The sequence below is a fragment of the Leopardus geoffroyi genome, chromosome B2, assembly GCF_018350155.1.
Source record: "Leopardus geoffroyi isolate Oge1 chromosome B2, O.geoffroyi_Oge1_pat1.0, whole genome shotgun sequence".
Lineage (NCBI taxonomy): Eukaryota > Metazoa > Chordata > Mammalia > Carnivora > Felidae > Leopardus > Leopardus geoffroyi.
In genome coordinates, this window is record NC_059332.1 from 135,778,997 (window position 1) to 135,797,968 (window position 18,972).

The following is an 18,972-nucleotide window of genomic DNA, read 5'->3' on the forward strand; positions in this document are numbered from 1 at the left end:
CTCCCCCACTCACGCTTTGTCTCCCTCTCTCTCTTTCTCTCTCTCTCAAAAGTAAATAAACATTAAGAAAGGAAGGCAGGCAGGAAGGAAGAAACCAAAACTCAGGAAAATGGAGTTACATGCTCTGGGTTGCAGATCTTGGCCTCATAGTTCCTGGTCTCAGAGCCCACTGACCCAGAATTCCTTGTCCCTCAGCCATCTGACCCCAGTTTCTCTGCCTCCTGCAGCCAATAACTCAGATCCGGCACCCACAGCCTCTGTCCAAGCTACAGCCTCTGACTCGGGTCCCCTCCTCACTCTGGGCCTTCGAGCCTTTCCCTAGTGGTTAACCATCCTGCCCCAGGCCCTTTGAATTGGCTGCCAATGCTCTCCCTGCATGCAACACTCTCTCTGTCTTCATCTCTTTGCCTTAACCATGTTGACTCCAACTCATTGTTCTGATCCCAGTTCAAATGGCAGTTTTGGCGACAGCTCCCCTGACTTTCTAGGGCATGTTAATTTCCCTGCAGGCATTCTTTAGCTTCAAAGCTTGGCAATGTATACTGGCTTGGGATTAGGTCATCGACGTCTTTCCTACCCATTATAAGACAATTCCATGGGGACTAGGAGAGCATCCCTTCTGCTCACCTGTGCCTAGCACGGTCCCGGCACAGACATGGGACTCAGAGAATGTCGGACGAATTAGTGAGTGTGTTCATGCATTTATTCATGAATGAAATAATGTAGCCACTCTATGTAGACAGGCGATTACGTCAAAGACGGCCCCTCCAAGTTGTCAGATAGTGAGGGCACTTTGGCAATATGAGACGTCATCTTTCTGCCTCCACCATTTCTCTGCCATGTACCAGAAGTGAGCGTAGGGCCTTTCCAGTAAAAATTTTACATCCCCAGCGCCTCCAACTAAACCAAACCGAAACTAAAAAACACTTTGCGATCCTGACAGGAAAGCACCCTGTACCTCCCAATTGCTTCCTCCATTGCATGGGCTGGGGGGGCCGGTCTTTCCCACCTCCCTACATTTATAGCTCTGATTTTCTCTGCTGAGAAAGAACCACCCCCCTTGCTACCAGGTGACTGGCTGCAACCCGGCCACACGCTGGAAGCTGCTGTGTAGACCATTAGTCCCATGATTGGGTCTCTCCTTTCTCACAGCAGAATTGAGTTATAAAAAAACAGCTCCAGCGCACCGGGGTGGCTCCATTGTTAAGCATCTGACTTTGGCTCAGGTCGCAATCTCACAGTTCGTGAGTTCGAGTTCCACGTCCAGTGAGCTGAGCCCTGCTTTGGGTGAGCCCCACTTCTCTCTCTCTCTCTGCCCCTCCGGGGATTCTATCTCTCTCTCTCTCTGCTCCTTGCTTACTTGTGCCCTCTCTGTCTCTCAAAAATAATAACAATAGGGGCGCCTGGGTGGCGCAGTCGGTTAAGCGTCCGACTTCAGCCAGGTCACGATCTCGCGGTCCGTGAGTTCGAGCCCCGCGTCAGGCTCTGGGCTGATGGCTCAGAGCCTGGAGCCTGTTTCTGATTCTGTGTCTCCCTCTCTCTCTGCCCCTCCCCCGTTCATGCTCTGTCTCTCTCTGTCCCAAAAATAAATAAACGTTGAAAAAAAAATTAAAAAATAATAATAAATAATAATAATAATAATAAATAAATAATAAAATAAAAATAAAAATAAAAAATGGCTCTCCGTATTAGTCATTCTTGAATAAATTGGCATTTTTATCTTATTTTCTTGACAGGAGTTATTTGGAAAATTGTTTGAAAAGTCGACAGTCTCTAAGTTCTTTCCAGTTCTGAAAAATCGTGTGATTTTGCACGTCAGATGTAGCAGCTACAGATTTACAGCATTGTCTCACTCATTAAAATGAAAGCGAACAGCGTCAGATTCCAGAAAATTATACGGCAACATAGAGAATGCCTTCTTCTTGAAGAGGGACTCAAGTAAGGCACTAGTTACTTTTAATCCAATCCAAACTTATTTAATCCCCTATGCTTCTGCCAACTACTTAGTTGACTATTTTTTTTTAATTTAACATTTATTTATTATTGAGAGACAGAGAAAGACAGGGCATGAGCAAGGGAGGGACAGAGAGAGGGGGAGACAGATTCCAAAGCAGGCTCCAGGCTCCGAGCTGTCAGCACAGAGCCCGACATGGGGCCTGAACTCACAAACCACGAGATCATGACCTGAGCAGAAGTCAGATGCTTAACCGACTGAGCCACTCAAGTGCCCCGTTGGCCATTTTAAAAAACTTGAGGAGAGAGACTCTGGCCCTAAAGAACCCATCAATGACTCAGTTTATTACATGACTAACTACCTTCAATTATATCAATTTAAAAACAAAAACTCGTGTACATGCAAGCCGACCACGTTGACATTAAAGGCTCACCTGCCCTATTCTATAAGTCAATAATTGCACTTTGAGTGCACACCGCATAGGGGATCTGGGCCCTTGTTGCCATTCGCAGGGAAGACAAGATCCGCCAGGCGTGGTTTGGGCATTCTGAGTGGGGAACTTTTCCCTGAGATTTTAGGAAAACCTAACACAAGACGAGGAAGTAGAACTGCTTTTTGAAGGAAGAGTACATCTCAAAGAACACACAGAAAAACACATTCCAGCCGCAAACACAAAGTCCCATGATAATGAGATGTCTGATAGGGGACTACAGATACGGGTGGGTTTTGTGGACTGAAAACTTGCGGTAGAAGGAGAAGAAGAAAAGGCAAAATGGTCAGCTGGGAGCTAGATTAATAGGCCTTGAATATTGGGCTAAGAAATTTGAACTTGATTCTAAAGTAGGGAGTCACTGAAGTTTGTTCAAGGGCTGGCTGATGTGCGCGTAACTGAGGTTTACCCCGCCTTCTCCGGCCTGAGGGCATTTGTCCCCTACTTGGCCTGTACCCTCTGAGTATCAGACTGAGAGTGGGGTCCCCATGGTTTAAGCATCTTTCTTTAACAATCCTGAGGGATGCTTGGAATACGTCATATCATGACGTCATCAAACAAGAAATTCGTCGGAAATTAACATCTCCACATTGTGGGATAACGCATATACAGTTTTAAAAAGCAATGATGTAAGCAAGAACGTAGACAAAGTACTACAAAGAGTGTGCGGGAGTCCCAGTGTTTGAGCCTGCCTTACTAGGAAATTTGTGAAATGGGGCGCTCGGGTGGCTCAGTGGGTTGAGCGTCTCACTCTTGATTTCGGCTCAGGTCATGATTTGGCGTATCCTGAGTTCGAGCCCTGCATCGTGCTCTGCGCACTGACTTCATGCAGCCTGCTCGGGATTCTCCCTCTCTGTACCCCTCCCTCACTTGCTTTCTCTCTGTCTCTCTCACAATACATAAATACATTTTTTTAAAAAGAAATCAACCAAAATAACTCGGAGATTAATTCCCAATCAAGTCTACCGTTCCTCAAAGCTAAGGGTGCGAGTAGAACGACTTCTTCAACGATAATCCCAAATTCTAGCATCTTTTCCCACTTAACCCCCGTGCGGGTCTCGACAACACTGACATTTAATTAGAGGTGTTCTCCTCCAATGGGAGCTCTGCAAAACCACTGTCCCAGCCCCAAGTGACTGCCCAGGGACCAGCTTCCCTTCTGGACAGGAGCGGCAGGAGTGGGGCAGGGGGGGAGGTGTGACGCACCTTGGGAAGAACGGTGACCAGGAGTTAGGATGGACAGAGAAGAAAACGCACAGGTTGCGGGCCACTGGGCAAGACTCCCCACTACTCAGAGGACTTTGAGTGTTTACTTAATCCCTGGGTCACACTCTCCAAGTCCTTCCTGAGCACACAGCCTGATTCTGCCTTTAACCATTTGGGGGCCCTTTATGTGTTGTTCAGCTATGCAAACAGTATCCTACGGAGATCAGGCTGGCAGCAGGTTATATAGAGCGTGTGGAGCCCGGAAGTGGACAAACCTCAGTTGGGGCATGATGAGGACTTGAACTAAATCCGGAGGACAAGGACGGAAAGAAGAAACAGATGTTGGCGCTCCTAGGCGGTATGCAGTGACTTCAACGTTATGTATAACGTTTGGAATGGTAAGATTACAGATGCTTGTTAATTAGCCCACAGCAAGGCTGTCTTCTTTTGACGGATAGGTTTTTTGTTTGGTTGGTTGGTTTTTACTTGCTGGATACTTTTAAAAGACCCCTTCAGTTCTTGAAAGGATACAATTCCTAAGAGAAATAGGAGCTCAAACCATCTTGCTAGGAATGTGGGAATCAGCTCTCAGGAAAGTATTGGGTTGCTGGAAAGTGATCATGAAATTGGGTTCTTCATAAACAATGAAGTAACTTTTTTTTTTTCCAAAAAAAAAAAAAAGTGACTTTGAAACCGATATATGGAGAGTGCCTGAGGTTAATGGCTTTACAAAAGGCTGGAATCTACACAGGCAGCTGAGTCCGTGTAACTCATGGGTTCTCCACCTGCTATCAGATCTTGTCTAGGTAATTGACAGGTGGTTTTCTCCCATTCCTATATGTCGGTTGTCCGACCATGGTGAGTTAAGTCGAGGGAAATTATAAAAATTAGGAAATCAATTTTTAAAAGAGTGATTTTTTAAAGAAAAAGCATGATGTTTCTTTGGCTTCTGGTTTAATTTGTTCTGTCACAAAATTCCAACGAAAGTGGATCATCTCAGAATTTATATGCAATATGTGAATATTATGTAATCAGGTTTTGCTGAATTCAGCTGGAAGAAAAATGCTAATGGGAGTAAGGATTTTCATAATGCGAATGAACTGGAGCTTTTTGGCAGAAGTGGACTCAGAAAATAAGAGAAAAAAAGAAAGGAAGCCTGGAAGAACGGACCCGTACAAAGAGGCACAAATACATATGCAAATGTGATCGTGATGGGAGGCGGATTTTGTTTCCGTTCTGAGGCGGTTGATACACACAAGTGAAACAGCTAGATCGCAGCAGTTTTTAATTGATGCAAATGTGATTCTCCATATCTGGGATGTGTTGTTCACTGAGCAAGCATGAAGAAACTAAGATATGGTAAGGATCTTTGATTCATTCTTAATAATTCTTAAGTTTATCCAGGATCATCTGTATTAACAGAGTCTGACTGCTAAAGGTGATGGATGAAATTGTTCCCAAGTTTCATAATAAAGAAATTAGGAGGGGGGGAAACATGAGATGGAGATATTTTTATTATAAATTGTGTGTATGGCAAAAACTCAGTCCACCAAAATATCTTAGCAAATTACAAAGCTTGATCATGCTGACTTGAAGAAAACTATCTTGGGGTTAGAAGGATACTCTGTCCAATCCACCTCTTTCCAAGGAGCTCCCAGAGATGGAAGAGAAATCTCATCTTCCTTCATTGGCTGTTTGATTCCCTCTTATTCCCCATATCGTCCTCCTGTTCTTCCAAAACAGCAGGCACACTATCAGCCTACTGATAACTTCCTTCATCGTTAAACTCTGTTTAAATTTCAAGTCTTCATATTTTCAAATATCAATGTTTCCCGATCAAAATAAATTATTCTTTTTTTTTTTTCTAGAATTTCACGGGACTTAATTTTTTTTTTTTTTTTTAATCTTGCATTTGTCTTACAGGATTGGGCTACGTTGAGTGCTAGTTCGAAGTTCGTGGTTTCACTTGTTATATATGTAATATGAAAACCCAGTCCTAGATCATTGTATCTCTGCTACCAGACATTTGAAACAACATTTTGCAGTTGACGTGAGAACAGCCTGGAAAGCCTGGTTTCATCGGAACCTTTCCTTCCAGAGTTTTTGCTTGCAATAAGTATGTTTTATTCTTCAGGAAACATTGCCTGCCACCATTTAAAATGGGAAGGAAAAAAAGCAATGACATTTTATCGACTGTCCCCAGTCTCTAAATTTGCCAACGGCTTCTGACGAGTTGTTATAGAGTCCTCAGTGATGGCCCTAGATCATGATTTCTAAGATGATAGTGCCTGAAAGAGCACTGCAAATTTACAGTCTCAAAGACCTTTCCCGGCGTAAATGAGTAAGAATAATTATGGGGCTTTCCCCCTTTCTGCTGATCGCTTTGTTCTTCAGAATTCTTCAGTTCCCCTTTTATTCTTTTCTACGGCGTGTGCATTCAGATCTTGAATGTAAGACTTCTTTCCTCGCAGTTAGCCTAAAGATGTACACAAAGGAGAATTGGATAATCACGAAACTCCATGTGAACGTAGCAGCGTAGAAAGTCTTCTTTGGGCTAAAAATCTTTCCCCCCCCCCCCCCCCCGCCAAATTTGTGTTGGTTCATGTACGGAGTCTCCCACGTTCTCTTCCTTCAATCCATATACTCTGGGTGGCACATAAGATCGAAACATCTTGCCCGGTTGACTGTAGAAGGGAGGGGACCCAGGGATCCTTGTGACTGGCAACATCGTGAAGTCTTTGCTCCTCTTGGGCACAACACTGCAGAGCCCCTGTATTTCAAGTGGTCTTTGGAGAACCATCTTTGCGCGGTCAAATCTTAATCTTACCATTTTTCACGTCTTCCTTTACAAGGGAGAGGTAGAGGAGGGGGAGAAAATTCACATCTTAGTCTTTATCAAAAAACTCGTAAAACTGAGATTGCCCCATCATGGCGGCAATAATTTTTCACAGTCCTGAATTCCCTGGGAAGAACTCAGATGGACATTCTAAGGCAATTCCACAGGATCTACACTTTTATTGATGCGCCAATAAAATATACCTCAAATACGTAACTCCTTATTCCCTTGCATCTCCAAATTCCTGCTCTGTTTCTCACTTGTTATAAAACCTTGGCCGCGTTACCCAAGTCTCCAAGCCCTTATTTCCTGATAAGCTTCAATCAGGGCGCTAACAATCTTGTTCCAGCACCATCAAAATTATCCTCAAGACAAAAGGGTTAAGATGGTCCAGGGAAAGTGTTTTGCTCCAGTGGAGCCAATAATTTTCTCTTCATCCTAGACCCTCCCTTGTCACCTTCTGACTTGCAGGGAGGACAGACTGGGAAGAGCTCAGGGGGGCATTTTCCCCCTTTCTTATCTCACCCCTACTTCAACAGTGTGCTGGTAAATGTTGAACAATGAGCTTCAGGGCAAGACAGGAGCTTCGGGGCAAGGCGGAGGAGGGAGGTCTGATTTGCAGCATTTTCCAGTTTCCGTGATGTAAATATTCCTACCTTGGCTGATTTCAGGCTACCGACTTGACGTCCACTGGCTTACCAAATTCTGGAAATTGTGACAACCAGCTCTTGCAAACTAATAATAAGCCAAGGCCAACATGCCATTGCTTCTTACCGTTCAGAAAATATGGTTTTAATAGTACCCATTCAATATCATGTGGGCTTTTTGAAGCTTCAGATCCATAATCTCTAATTCAAGATTTTAGGGGTTTTTTGGTGGGGAATTTTAGAAAGGCAACACGGTGCATATATCATATATTATGTAGTAGCCTTGCAGGCGTCTGGGACGGCACCCCAAAATCCAGCACCCTAATATTTCTGCAGTTAACTGAAAAATTCACACTCAATGGAATTAAAAGCAAAAACTACCCAAAGTCTCCAGCCGCTGAAGGTGAGGTTTTTCTTACAAAATGAGCTCAGGTCAGGACAGACGTCGGTACAAATGGTTTAGGAAAAACTTCCCATTTGCAGAGCTGTGGGATTTCAGAACTGAGGGGAAAAGATGTGGGGCTGTAGATGTTCACAGTATCTAATTGGGGCCCGTGTGTGCGTTAGTCCATGAACTACTGTCTAGAAGTCATAGAAGTCATGACTCCTGGCCGCAAACTCATAGAAGGTGACCAGAACGAACATGGCCGATGTATGTAGAAACTCATCGTGTACCGACAAACCTCAGTGGCACGGGGCACTTAGGACAGGTTTGGGATCACAGACCTGGTTCCAAATTCTGGTGCCGCTCCTTACGGTTGTTGAACCGTTGACCACATCACCTGAGCTCTCTCAGCCCTGGTGTCCTCACTTATAAAATGAAGACCATACACTTGGCTGTGAAGATTAAATAAGTCATGCAGAACACCTGATGTAGAGTTAGGACACGGTAGATCTTCAGCATCCAGTAGAACTCACCGTTCTGTGTACTAACTTGTAAGGATTTGCTGTGTGTTATCAACATCAGGAAAGAGGAGACACAGAAGGAAGAGGAACCAACATGCTTGCAAGCCTCTGCCATCAGTTTATTGTTCAAACGGTTCATTAACTCAATTTTTCAGCCTTAAAAATAGTCTGACTCCCCTCCCCTCCCACACACACACATACTCATTTTGTCATTTCAGTTAGAGCATCCACGGCATTGAATTCTTAGAGGAGAAAAGCATTTTCTCTCCATCCTTCCCCATGCAGTTGATTCCGTGTCTTTACGAAAGACGGAAGAGGAGACGGAGGAGGGAGGAAGGATCCTTCCTTTGATTCTTACCTGAAAAGTTATCCAAAGCCATGGACGTGAAAGGGAGGGCCCACAAGAAGATCCTGGCTTTAGGGAAGGCATGTTTGGTGCAAAGCAGTGGTTAAGAAAAGTTGAATTTAGACGCCTTAAGCGTGCACCACACCCTCACAGCTCTGCGCTGCTGAAGCAATTTTTTTACTGGCCTGGCCCCAGAAGGTATTTCAATTTGTGACGCCCATTCTAAATTTATTTAAGTTTATGTATTTATTTTTGAGGGAGAGAGAGAGAGAGATCACACAAGCAGGCAGAGAGAGGAAGAGAGAGAATCCCAAGCAGGCTCTGCACTGTCAGTGCACAATCCGATGTGGGGCTCAAACTCACAAACTGAGATCAGGACCTGAGCTGAAGTCAAGAGTGGGATGGCTTAACCGACTGTGCCCCCCCAGGCGCCCCTGGTGCCCAGTCTAAAGGCACTCCCCCCCACCAGCGGGCACTTAAGGAGCTGCTCTTGGTATTTATGATGGGAAACCTTTCGTGGTGCAGGACTATCCTATCATTGCAGGAAGTATATCAACCCTGGCACCCTACCGCGGGTAGACCGCATCTCCTACGATAACCAAAAACACCCACCCTCCAACACACACATTTCTAAATGACTCTGAGGGGTGTGGTACTACTCTTGCGGAGAACTTCTAAATATATTTTTTTTTAATTTTTTTTTTCAACGTTTATTTATTTTTGGGACAGAGAGAGACAGAGCATGAACGGGGGAGGGGCAGAGAGAGAGGGAGACACAGAATCGGAAACAGGCTCCAGGCTCTGAGCCATCAGCCCAGAGCCCGACGCGGGGCTCGAACTCACGGACCGCGAGATCGTGACCTGGCTGAAGTCGGACGCTTAACCGACTGCGCCACCCAGGCGCCCCCTAAATATGATATTTTTGAGAGATAAAGCGGTAAGCAGCTTCTCCCTCTACCACATCCGACCTAGAGAAAACAACTCAAAAAATACCTTAAAGTTTACAAGCTTCCACTCATGTACTGTTATAGACTTGAAAATAAGGCTAAGTTTAAAGCAGAAGCATGAACTGTTCAGTATTGCTTCATTTCGTATAATACAATTAAGAGTGGTCTCTATTACAAAGATGTTCAGGCCATCTGCATGAAATAATATGGGATTAAGTTTAACCAAGACGATCAATATCAATATTTATAAAGCATGTACATATACACTTTACTCTGCTGTATCAGTCAAAATTGAGGAAACGAGGGCAATTAGAGGCGAATAGATAAAATTATGATGCTGACCATGAGCTATTTACGGTTATTTTCACAGGTTTCTGTCATCCGGGCACATTTCTGTTGTCCTTGTTGCATTCGTTGGTGTCCCTTTACTCTCTCCCCACCCTGGCTGATATCTGGGGCCCAGCTCTTCTCCCGGGACCTTCTTTCCCAGCAGGAAGTTACACTTTTTAAGAAGATGTGTTCTAGTTCAATAATTGGCAGGATAATCCTTCACTATATCACCCTTTGATAGGTAATGAATTCACACTCGCACCACCTATGTTGATTACGTGTCTTTACGAAAGGTGTAGGAGGACCCAGCTCAGCAAGGACATTTCTTCTTTGTATCTTTCACTCTTTGAGGCTAGCACAGCTTCTTAATTTTTAAATCTCCTGGCTAATGTGAGACTTGAGAGAAAGGATCACCGGTAGCAACAAACGCAGACTCTGATTTCCACTCCTGGCTGGAGAGAATTTGAAGGCACACATCACCCTACCATGCACCTACTTCCACTCTTGGTTTTCTGTCTTCCCAACATGAGACCATCCCCTAAGTCCCTTCTCTTACTCTCATCTCTCTAAAATGGCCCGAATATTCTAGATCATTTTCTGAAAGCCTCCCAAAATCCAATTGGAAACTGAAATAGCTTTTCATCAATCAATCAATCAATCAATGATACCTATGTCTTTTCCTGAGGTGCTCCTATGATCCAATAGCCATGATGTTTCTGATCATGTGTGATCATAAATTCAGTATAGCCATCATCGGCATCATAAAAGTTATCACCATACGTCATAAAATGAAAGCAAGGCGTGATCCAGCCTTTTAACTCTGTAAGCCTTGCAAACATTCACTCCCATATGGGGATGGACTGGGTGACCCCGAAATGCGATCCTATTCAAGACCGTGTACGGATTGCACAGCGTTTCAGTAGAAACAGGAGTTAGTGGGACACACAGGAGAGCTGAAACTTGTTCCGTCACATATGGCTGTGTGGCTTTGACCGAATCACTGAAACTTCCTGAATCTCTGTGACCTTGTGTGTAATTTAGCGATTATAGGATCTATTTTAGCAGGTCTGTATGAACAATGTATGAGATGCTGTGGGGGACGATCAATGATCTCAAAAAGCAAAAACATTTCTTCGGCAGAAGTATATTTGGTAAACCCAATCTTATTTGAGAAGGGAAAGGTATGCTTTGAGGGATATGCCAGGCCGATGCTGGCTGTCCTCGGATCCTTCTGGCCCTTTTCCTGCCCGCTATCACAGGACTGGCCATGGGGCACCCTATAAGAGGAGCGTTCCAGGTTCCCTGTCAGCTGGGTTCAACCCACGTTGGATTGTGGGGCGAAGGAAGGGGGAGACCATGTCTTTGCCCCCCCCCCCACCTCCGCAAGTATCTAAGGCAATGGCTATTTCTCTGGCTCTCAAAGACAGGTTCCATCTGTAACACCCCCTCTTCCTGCCCCTCCAGCCTGATGGCTTTCTGCTGTTGATAGTTTCTGGACTATCTCTCCTTTTGGATTCTTGGTTCCTTCCATCACTGCAGAGTCAAGTCCTTGCATAAAATCTCTCTTTCATAAATACTTTAAGTGGCTTCTGTTTCCCTTTTTTGACCTTGACTTATATTGGAATTAGTACTAAGAAGACCTCACCCAAAGAATTTTCCAGATACAAGAGATGCCTTTAGAAAGTCATTCGAGGGGCACCTGGGTGGCTCAGTTGGTTGAGCGTCGGACTCTTGGTTTCAGCTGAGGTCATGACCTCATGGTGTGTGGGACACTGTGCTGACAGTGTGGAGCCTGCTTGGGATCCTCTCCCTCTCTCTCCACCCCTCCTCTGCTCAGGCTTACTCTCTGTCTCTCAAAATACATAAATAGACATTTAAAAAAAGGGGGGGGGCACCTGGGTGGCTCAGTCGGCTAGGCATCTGACTTTGGCTCAGGTCATGATCTCACCGTTTGTGGGTTGGAGCCCCGTGCTGACAGCTCAGAGCCTGGAACTTGCTTCGGATGCTGTGTCTCCCTCTCTGTCCCTCCCCTCCTCGCATTCTGCATCTATTTCAAAAATAAATAAACATTAAAAAAAAAAAAGTCATTCCATTGGATTCTTTTCCTTGAAGGGGACTGTAGCGTATGACTAACACGGACTGCTACATAATAGCAAGTTCACCACTGTGGCTGCTGCTCTTTCTTTCACCCAGCCGCCATCTGCTCACCCACGGAACTTTTTACATCTGTTGTGTCAGGAGCTGAGCAAAGCGCTGGGCACACACAGATAAACTAGATACACAGGGTCACAGCCCAGGTAATTTGGAGATCACTCTCCAATGATCTGAAGGGCGGAGTGCCTTTATTTGGGACGCGGGAATAACAGTGCAGATCAGGTGCCCAGTGCTGTACCTGGCACTCAGTATCAACGAAAGGGATTTCATGTTCCCGTTTCTACTTCCTACCTCCCGCCTCTTACCTCATTAATGAGCCGAGGTGAAGCGAACAGTAACCATTCCACAGATAAAGAACCAAAGTTCAGAACTGTTATGGGCTTAAGGGTGAGCAGCTCGTAAGGGACAAGAGTCTGCAGCTGGCGATCAGATCACACTCCTTCTCTAAGTCACCTGTGCTAAGAAATGTGTGACTATATGGTGTCAGGGACTAGAGTAGCAGAGAGAGCATTTAGCTAGGAATCAGGAAACCCTAGTTCTCCTCCCTTCTTCTCCAAGTTGTCCCCAACACCGCATCTGGCGCGCGCGTGCACGCGCGCGCGCGCACACACACACACACACACACACACACACACACACACACACACCAGTTAGCTTCTTTGAGCCTGAGGCCCCGAGTATCAGGTGAGACCAGCACCTACTTTACAGGAATGATAAAGACCATGGATGTGATGCTAGTTCACACGTGCTGCACACGTGTGATGTGTTCCTCCTCACTCCCACCCTAACGACATAGAGCGATGGGGTGATACACGTGGTTTTGTGTGAGCTCCACCTACCGGAAAGGGTCCTGCCGAAGCCGGGCCTCCATTTCCCATCTGCGAACAGGACCTAGCACCTGTCCTGCCAACCCCGCGAGGTTATGTCGAGACCAACGCAAACCATGCGTTGAAGATACCTTGCAGTTTGAGTCCCGCTGCAAATCTTCCACGGTAATGTAGTCCAAGCGTAAAGCAGTCTCAGAGCTTTAGGTAACAGAAGTCAGTCGTGGAGACCAAATAAACTGCAAAACTGAACACAAACTGCACGTTGCAGGGAGAGAGCTGTGACACCGTAGCCTTCCTTTCAAATCTTTATTGTGATCCCCGTAATCATGTACATGCATAAAAGCAGACAAAAGGGGGAAAGTCAACAACAATAACAGCTAACACTTATCCAGGCTTTATTACCCGGGCTTAGACTCCAAGCCCGCCTGGTGCATATCTTATTTAAATCACACACAGCAGGGGCGCCTGGGTGGCTCAGTCGGTTAAGCGTCCGACTTGACTTCAGCCAGGTCACGATCTCGCGGTCCGTGAGTTCGAGCCCCGCGTCCGGCTCTGGGCTGATGGCTCACAGCCTGGAGCCTGCTTCCGATTCTGTGTCTCCTTCTCTCTCTGCCCCTCCCCCGTTCATGCTCTGTCTCTCTCTGTCCCAAAAATAAATAAAAGTTGAAAAAAAAATTAAAAAAAAAAATAAATCACACACAGCAGCTCTATGAGGTAAACATTACCGCTATGATCCCCATTTGACAGATGAGCGAACTGAGGCACGGAGAGGTTAGCTAATTTGCTCAAGGCCACACAGCTAGTCACTGGTAAAGCTGAAGGTCTGTAAACAAGTAATGTAAGAACGTATTCCTATAAATCAAGTAACCTACTAGAGTCAATAGGCAAACCATATGTCTGCCTTTGCCAGGATGGGTAAGTGTGAAGAAATCACTCGGGATGCCTTTAAGGGTCACCGTAGGCACCTTTGGCTGAAGTCAGAATTTTACTACACAGCCGGTGCCTTTAAACATTTATCTGGCTATTACAAAGGTTAGTCTTCTTTGCCTTTTTCACTTTTACTTTCTCTAAGCAAAGGTTATTTGGTACATTAACTTAGGTGATTAGGGTAATGATGCCTGAAACTCTGAGATCCCCTCTCTTGTTACATGGTAGTACCCCAAAGCTTCTGTGTAATAGTAGGATGTTGACTTAAAGAAAATTATTTCGGGTGTTCTCTTAAAGAAATCGTGTGGGAAATTATCACGTCCAGGAGAAAGCTGGACCCAAGGATCCCGGAAAATGAAGAAAAATGATGCGTCTGCGAAAACGGTAGCTGGGATTTAAAAAAAAAAAAAAAAAAAAAAAAAAAAAAAATCCCCCCCCCCGGGGGGTTGTAATTTGACTGCGCTCTCTGGCAAGGCTCCAGTGACAAGTCCAAGGGCTTCGTCGCGCTCGTTGGCTCTCCGCCCCCCCGCCCCCCACCCCGCCTCCCCACCTTGCTCGCCCCAGGCCGCGGGGAGGAGGGACGGAAGGTCCGCGGCTGGCGGCGGAGCCCGCATCCCGGCACTGGGAGGGGCGGGCCCGGGCGCGGCCGAGCCGGGGAGCGCGGCCGAGCGGCGGGGCCGAGCCGAGGAAGAGGAAGTGCGAGCCCGAGCGGCGGCGCAGGGAGCTCGGCCGGAGCCGGAGCCGCAGCCGCGCAGCCGCGCCGTCCCCGCCGACCTGCGAGCGCGGCCCCCCGGCGCGGGAGCCGCCCCCCTCCCGGTAAGCGCCGGCCTCGCCCCGCCACCCGGGGTCCCCTTGCAGGGATGGGGCGGCTCGTGGGGAGCCCCGGGGGTGGGGGGCGGGAAGGGGACGCGGGGACCCTCGGCCCGCGGGCACCCCAAGCCGCAGGTGGAGGCGGCCGGAGCGCGGCGCCCGGGGCCCCTCTGCCCCGGCGAGCTCCCTCCGGGGTAGGGGGGCGGACGGTGTCCCGGCGCGCGCCCCCGCCGCCGGGGACCCGGGGCCCGCCGCTGCCCGCCGCCGCCTGGAGGGGGCGACCCGCCGCCGCCGCCCGGGCTCTGGGCTCCCGGTCCCCGAGTCTCGACCGCCGGCCCCGCGCTCGCACCCTTCCGCCCGCTCCGAGAACGGGTTTCTGCGTGCACCCGGGCGTGTGACCAAACCCAGCCCCACAGCTCAAACGGGACCGTCCGAAAACGGGACACGACGGCCAGACGGCCGAGGCCGACTCCCCAACAGCCATCCCGGCGCCCGCCCCCCCTCACCCCCCCCCCCCGCGCCCCCAGGACCCGCGAACCGCGGTGGGAGTCGGAGGCCAGGGTGCTGAGCTTGGCTTAGGGGATCCCTGCCTTGGTAGGAACTAGGCTTGGTGTCCCGGCGCCCAAATATGCTCCCTTGGGGGCGGCGGGGGGGGGGGGGGGGAGTTGAGGCGCCTCCTCCGTCACGGGGGTAAATGGTAACACCTGGTCCGCTGGGACTCCGCCGACTTTCCTGGCCTCGCGGGGGCTGCGGGTGATGCCCGAAGCCCAGCCCCTCTTTGTGTCCTCTGTTGAGAATCTGGTTCCCAAAGCAGAAGCCGAAGGAGGTTCTAAGGGGGAGAAGTTCAGCTGTTAAAGTTTCTTTCCGTTCATCGGAAACAGTGCGGTGGGTGACTTTTTTAAGGGCGCCGGCGGAGCCCTGTTTCGTTAAGTGCTGGTCCTTAACGCTCCCTTTGTAGCACCCTCGGGGGGCCGTGGCTAGTGCACATGTTTTTGAAATCGCTGAGTGGGAGTCCCGTGGAAGGCTGTTTCCAGCCTGCATCGCGGAAGACAATGTCGATCTGAGAGGGAGAGTTGGTGTGGGGGGCGGTGGGGGGGGGGGGTCCAACGGATCGGATACAGAACCATCTTGTGTTTCGGATTTAAACCGGGAGGAGTCCAGAACGTTGACTCCAGGTCAAATTGGTCGTCTCACAGAATTCCAGGCCTAGATAGGTCGTGCAGTGCTATGAAAATAGTTATCAAGCATTAAAGTCGCCTTCTTCTGGCTTGTCAGTTTCTGTAGTTGGCTTACTTTTATTAAAGAATTTACAGGCTTCGGACTTTGATTAGACGCTGTTAAGACATTTCCGAGCCCATCGCGTGGGGAATAAGAAAACTCTGTTCTGACTTGAGATCTGAGCACCGCCGTGTGCCCTTAGCTTCCCTCATTATAAAGCGATGTACATGAACCAGATCGTTCCTAAAGCTTCACGTTCATCCCCGCACCCAGTGATATTTATTTGCGTTACAATATTCAAGACCTAGATACAAAAGTGATGGCTTGACGTCCGATCCTTTACCGTCTGGATTCCTAATTCTTCACTTTCCTTTCTATCCGATCCGAGGCCCCTGTCTAAACCACCAAACCACCTGAAGAAATGTTGTGCCCAGAGTTTGTCCCATCTTGCTGACCTCATCCTTAGTGGGTCGTCCACAGCCATCACTGCTTGACCTTGCCTTTCTCTCCCGCATCCGTTCTCCGAAGCTCCCTGTGGAGGCACAAAGTGAGAAACCGTTATCTAGCAGCCCCTTGCATGCCCTACACATGCTTGCCTTGATCAGTTTTCCCTGCTCATCTCCAGCTTCCTCTTGGGCACCAATTCCTTCGGTGACTTTGCTAGGGATGAAGCCACCAAGTACAGGCTTAACTATTTCCATGGGAGACCCGATCTGTACTTCCGAGAAGTCAAACAGACACTTTGCAAGAAACAATAGAAAGCAGCAACATAGTTTTTCAAAACCAAGAATAAACCAGCACTCTTTTGTTCTCCTGCGAGGATATGATTTTCAAGGGATTTCATTAAGATGTAATGGTTCGGGGCGCCTGGGTGGCGCAGTCGGTTAAGCGTCCGACTTCAGCCAGGTCACGATCTCGCGGTCCGGGAGTTCGAGCCCCGCATCGGGCTCTGGGCTGATGGCTCAGAGCCTGGAGCCTGCTTCCAATTCTGTGTCTCCCTCTCTCTCTGCCCCTCCCCCGTTCATGCTCTGTCTCTCTCTGTCCCAAAAATAAATAAACATTGAAAAAAAAAAAAAAAGAAAAAAAAAAAAAAGATGTAATGGTTCGTAGTCGGACGCGTACATGTGGGGAATGCTTGAGGACGACTGCATCTTTTGAGCTCTTAGTAAACAAAAAGCAATTCCTGGGTCTATGCTCGGATGCTTCATGGCTGCAATCTGCTTCTTGTGGGCTGCTCCCCCCTCCCGCTTTCATGGCGGGTGGTTGGTCTTTCAAATAATTGTCATCTTTTAATCCTTCTGCAGGGATGGTTAGACGCCTGGAATATTAAAGCTGGGATGGATCCTGGACGATCTAGTTCAGACCCTACATCTTAAGGGCTTGGGAAGGTGCTAGTGGTGAAGAGCAAGTTCTCTGGAATTAACTGACCTGTGAATGAAGTTCGCCTCTCTGCATGCAGCTCATTAGCACTGAGACCTTGACCCCTCTAAGGAAATTGTTTAGACCTAGATTATTTTGGAATCAGGAGAACGTAACAATTATGGCTGGTCACTCTCTCTGGATTATCTCACCTTTGCTCATTTCTTCCTGCGTAAATTTAGGAAATAATGGCCCTTTCCTGTGGAGTCACACTGAGCATTGATGATTATTAATGAGATAATTCATTGTGAGTGCTTGGCACATTGTGTGCTTTAAAGATGATTATTTAGGGGGCGTCTGGGTGGCGTGGTTGGCGGGCCGACTTCGGCTCAGGTCATGATCTCACAGTTTGTGGGTTGAGACCCGTGTCCAGCTCTGGGCTGACAGCTCGGGACTTAGAGCCTCCTTCAGATTCTGTGTCTCCCTCTCTCTCACGCTCTATCTCTCAAAAATAAAATAAACGTTAAAAAAAACTAAAGATGATTGTTGTGGATAAACCAAATCCCAGGAGTGAGTGATTTTGCTGGAGGTTACATAGCTCTGGACTGGCACAAGTGTGATTTAGCCCAGCTTCACGTGTCTTTCTCCCAAATTTCACTACCTAGAAGTGATGGTGGTATAGAGACATATTTTTTCTTAATTTTTTTAATGTTTTTATTTTTGAGACAGAGAGAGAGAGAGACAGAGCATGAGCAGGGGAGGGGCAGAGAGAGAGGGAGACACAGAATCCGGAGCAGGCTCCAGGCTCTGAGCTGTCAGCACAGAGCCCGACGCGGGGCTCGAACTCACGGACTGTGAGATCATGACCCGAGCTGAAGTCAGACGCTCAACCGACTGAGCCACCCAGGCGCCCCAAGGCATATTTTTTTAATCAAGTGTAATGGTTCATTCTTTCAGAAAAAAAAAAAAAAAAAATCACGTCTCTTTTGTCTTAGGAAAAACATGATGTCTAAAGCAAAATGGTCATGTATTTAGCAGGGATGGAAATGGAAACATTTTCTAGACAAAGACTGTAAGCAAGTTAGTACTTGTATGTGTTAGGCATCACTAATGCTTCGTCACAGCCTACATCAGTCTTGCTTAATAAAGTGAAAAGTTGACCCCAGACCATTTGGGCAGCCAGAGCCATGGGTTCTGTGCCCAGTAGAACCTATGCCTGTAGAGCCAGCTTTCAAGTAATTAAGAGATAACTACACGTCCAGCTTTTTATTGCTCATGCTGGTGAAAAGCGACAGGTGTTGTAGCAAAGATAATAGAAACAGAGGCTAATCCTCCTAGTAAGGGAGCCCAGGTTTGTTATAGGATAACTGGGCCACAGGTTATCCAGACGCTACAGAACAGCTTCAGATACGCCTGGGTGATTCCCATCCCAGTGATCAGGAGTTGACTGTGTATCTTGAATAGTCTTCGTGTTTGAGTCATGCTTTGCTATCTTTGCAATCTGTATACACAAGGTTACTAACAAAAACATGTTTTTCTGAGGAGATATAAGCCAAGTAAAAATTTCCAAACCTAAACATCTTCTGGTAAATATTGAATTACTCGGTGATGGAAGCTAAAGTATGATGTAATCAGGGATCCCAAAATTCAGAACCTTCTTCTTCCTTCCCCCCGCCGTCCCATACGATCCTGGAGAAAAAAGGAACATGAAGGACGCCAGGCTAATTTTCTTTTTTTTTCAACGTTTATTTATTTTTGGGACAGAGAGAGACAGAGCATGAGCGGGGGAGGGGCAGAGAGAGAGGGAGACACAGAATTGGAAACAGGCTCCAGGCTCTGAGCCATCAGCCCAGAGCCCGACGCGGGGCTCGAACTCACGGACCGCGAGATCGTGACCTGGCTGAAGTCGGACGCTTAACCGACTGCGCCACCCAGGCGCCCCCAGGCTAAATTTTGAAAAAAGATTCCAGCTACGCCGGCTTGATGTACTAACCCGATGGGAGGGGAGTCGGGGT

At 47.5% G+C, this 18,972-nt stretch overlaps 1 protein-coding gene across 2 annotated transcripts in view; it reads left to right on the forward strand.

The window, feature by feature from the left end:
• The first annotated feature begins 14,154 nt into the window (after nt 1-14,154).
• PLEKHG1 (pleckstrin homology and RhoGEF domain containing G1) overlaps nt 14,155-18,972 on the forward strand; it is a 237,615-nt gene continuing 232,797 nt past the window's right edge. For both annotated transcript variants that reach the window (XM_045500019.1, XM_045500020.1), the window contains exon 1: nt 14,155-14,386. The gene's annotated coding sequence lies outside the window, so the exon portion shown is untranslated. The remainder of the gene's footprint in view (nt 14,387-18,972) is intronic.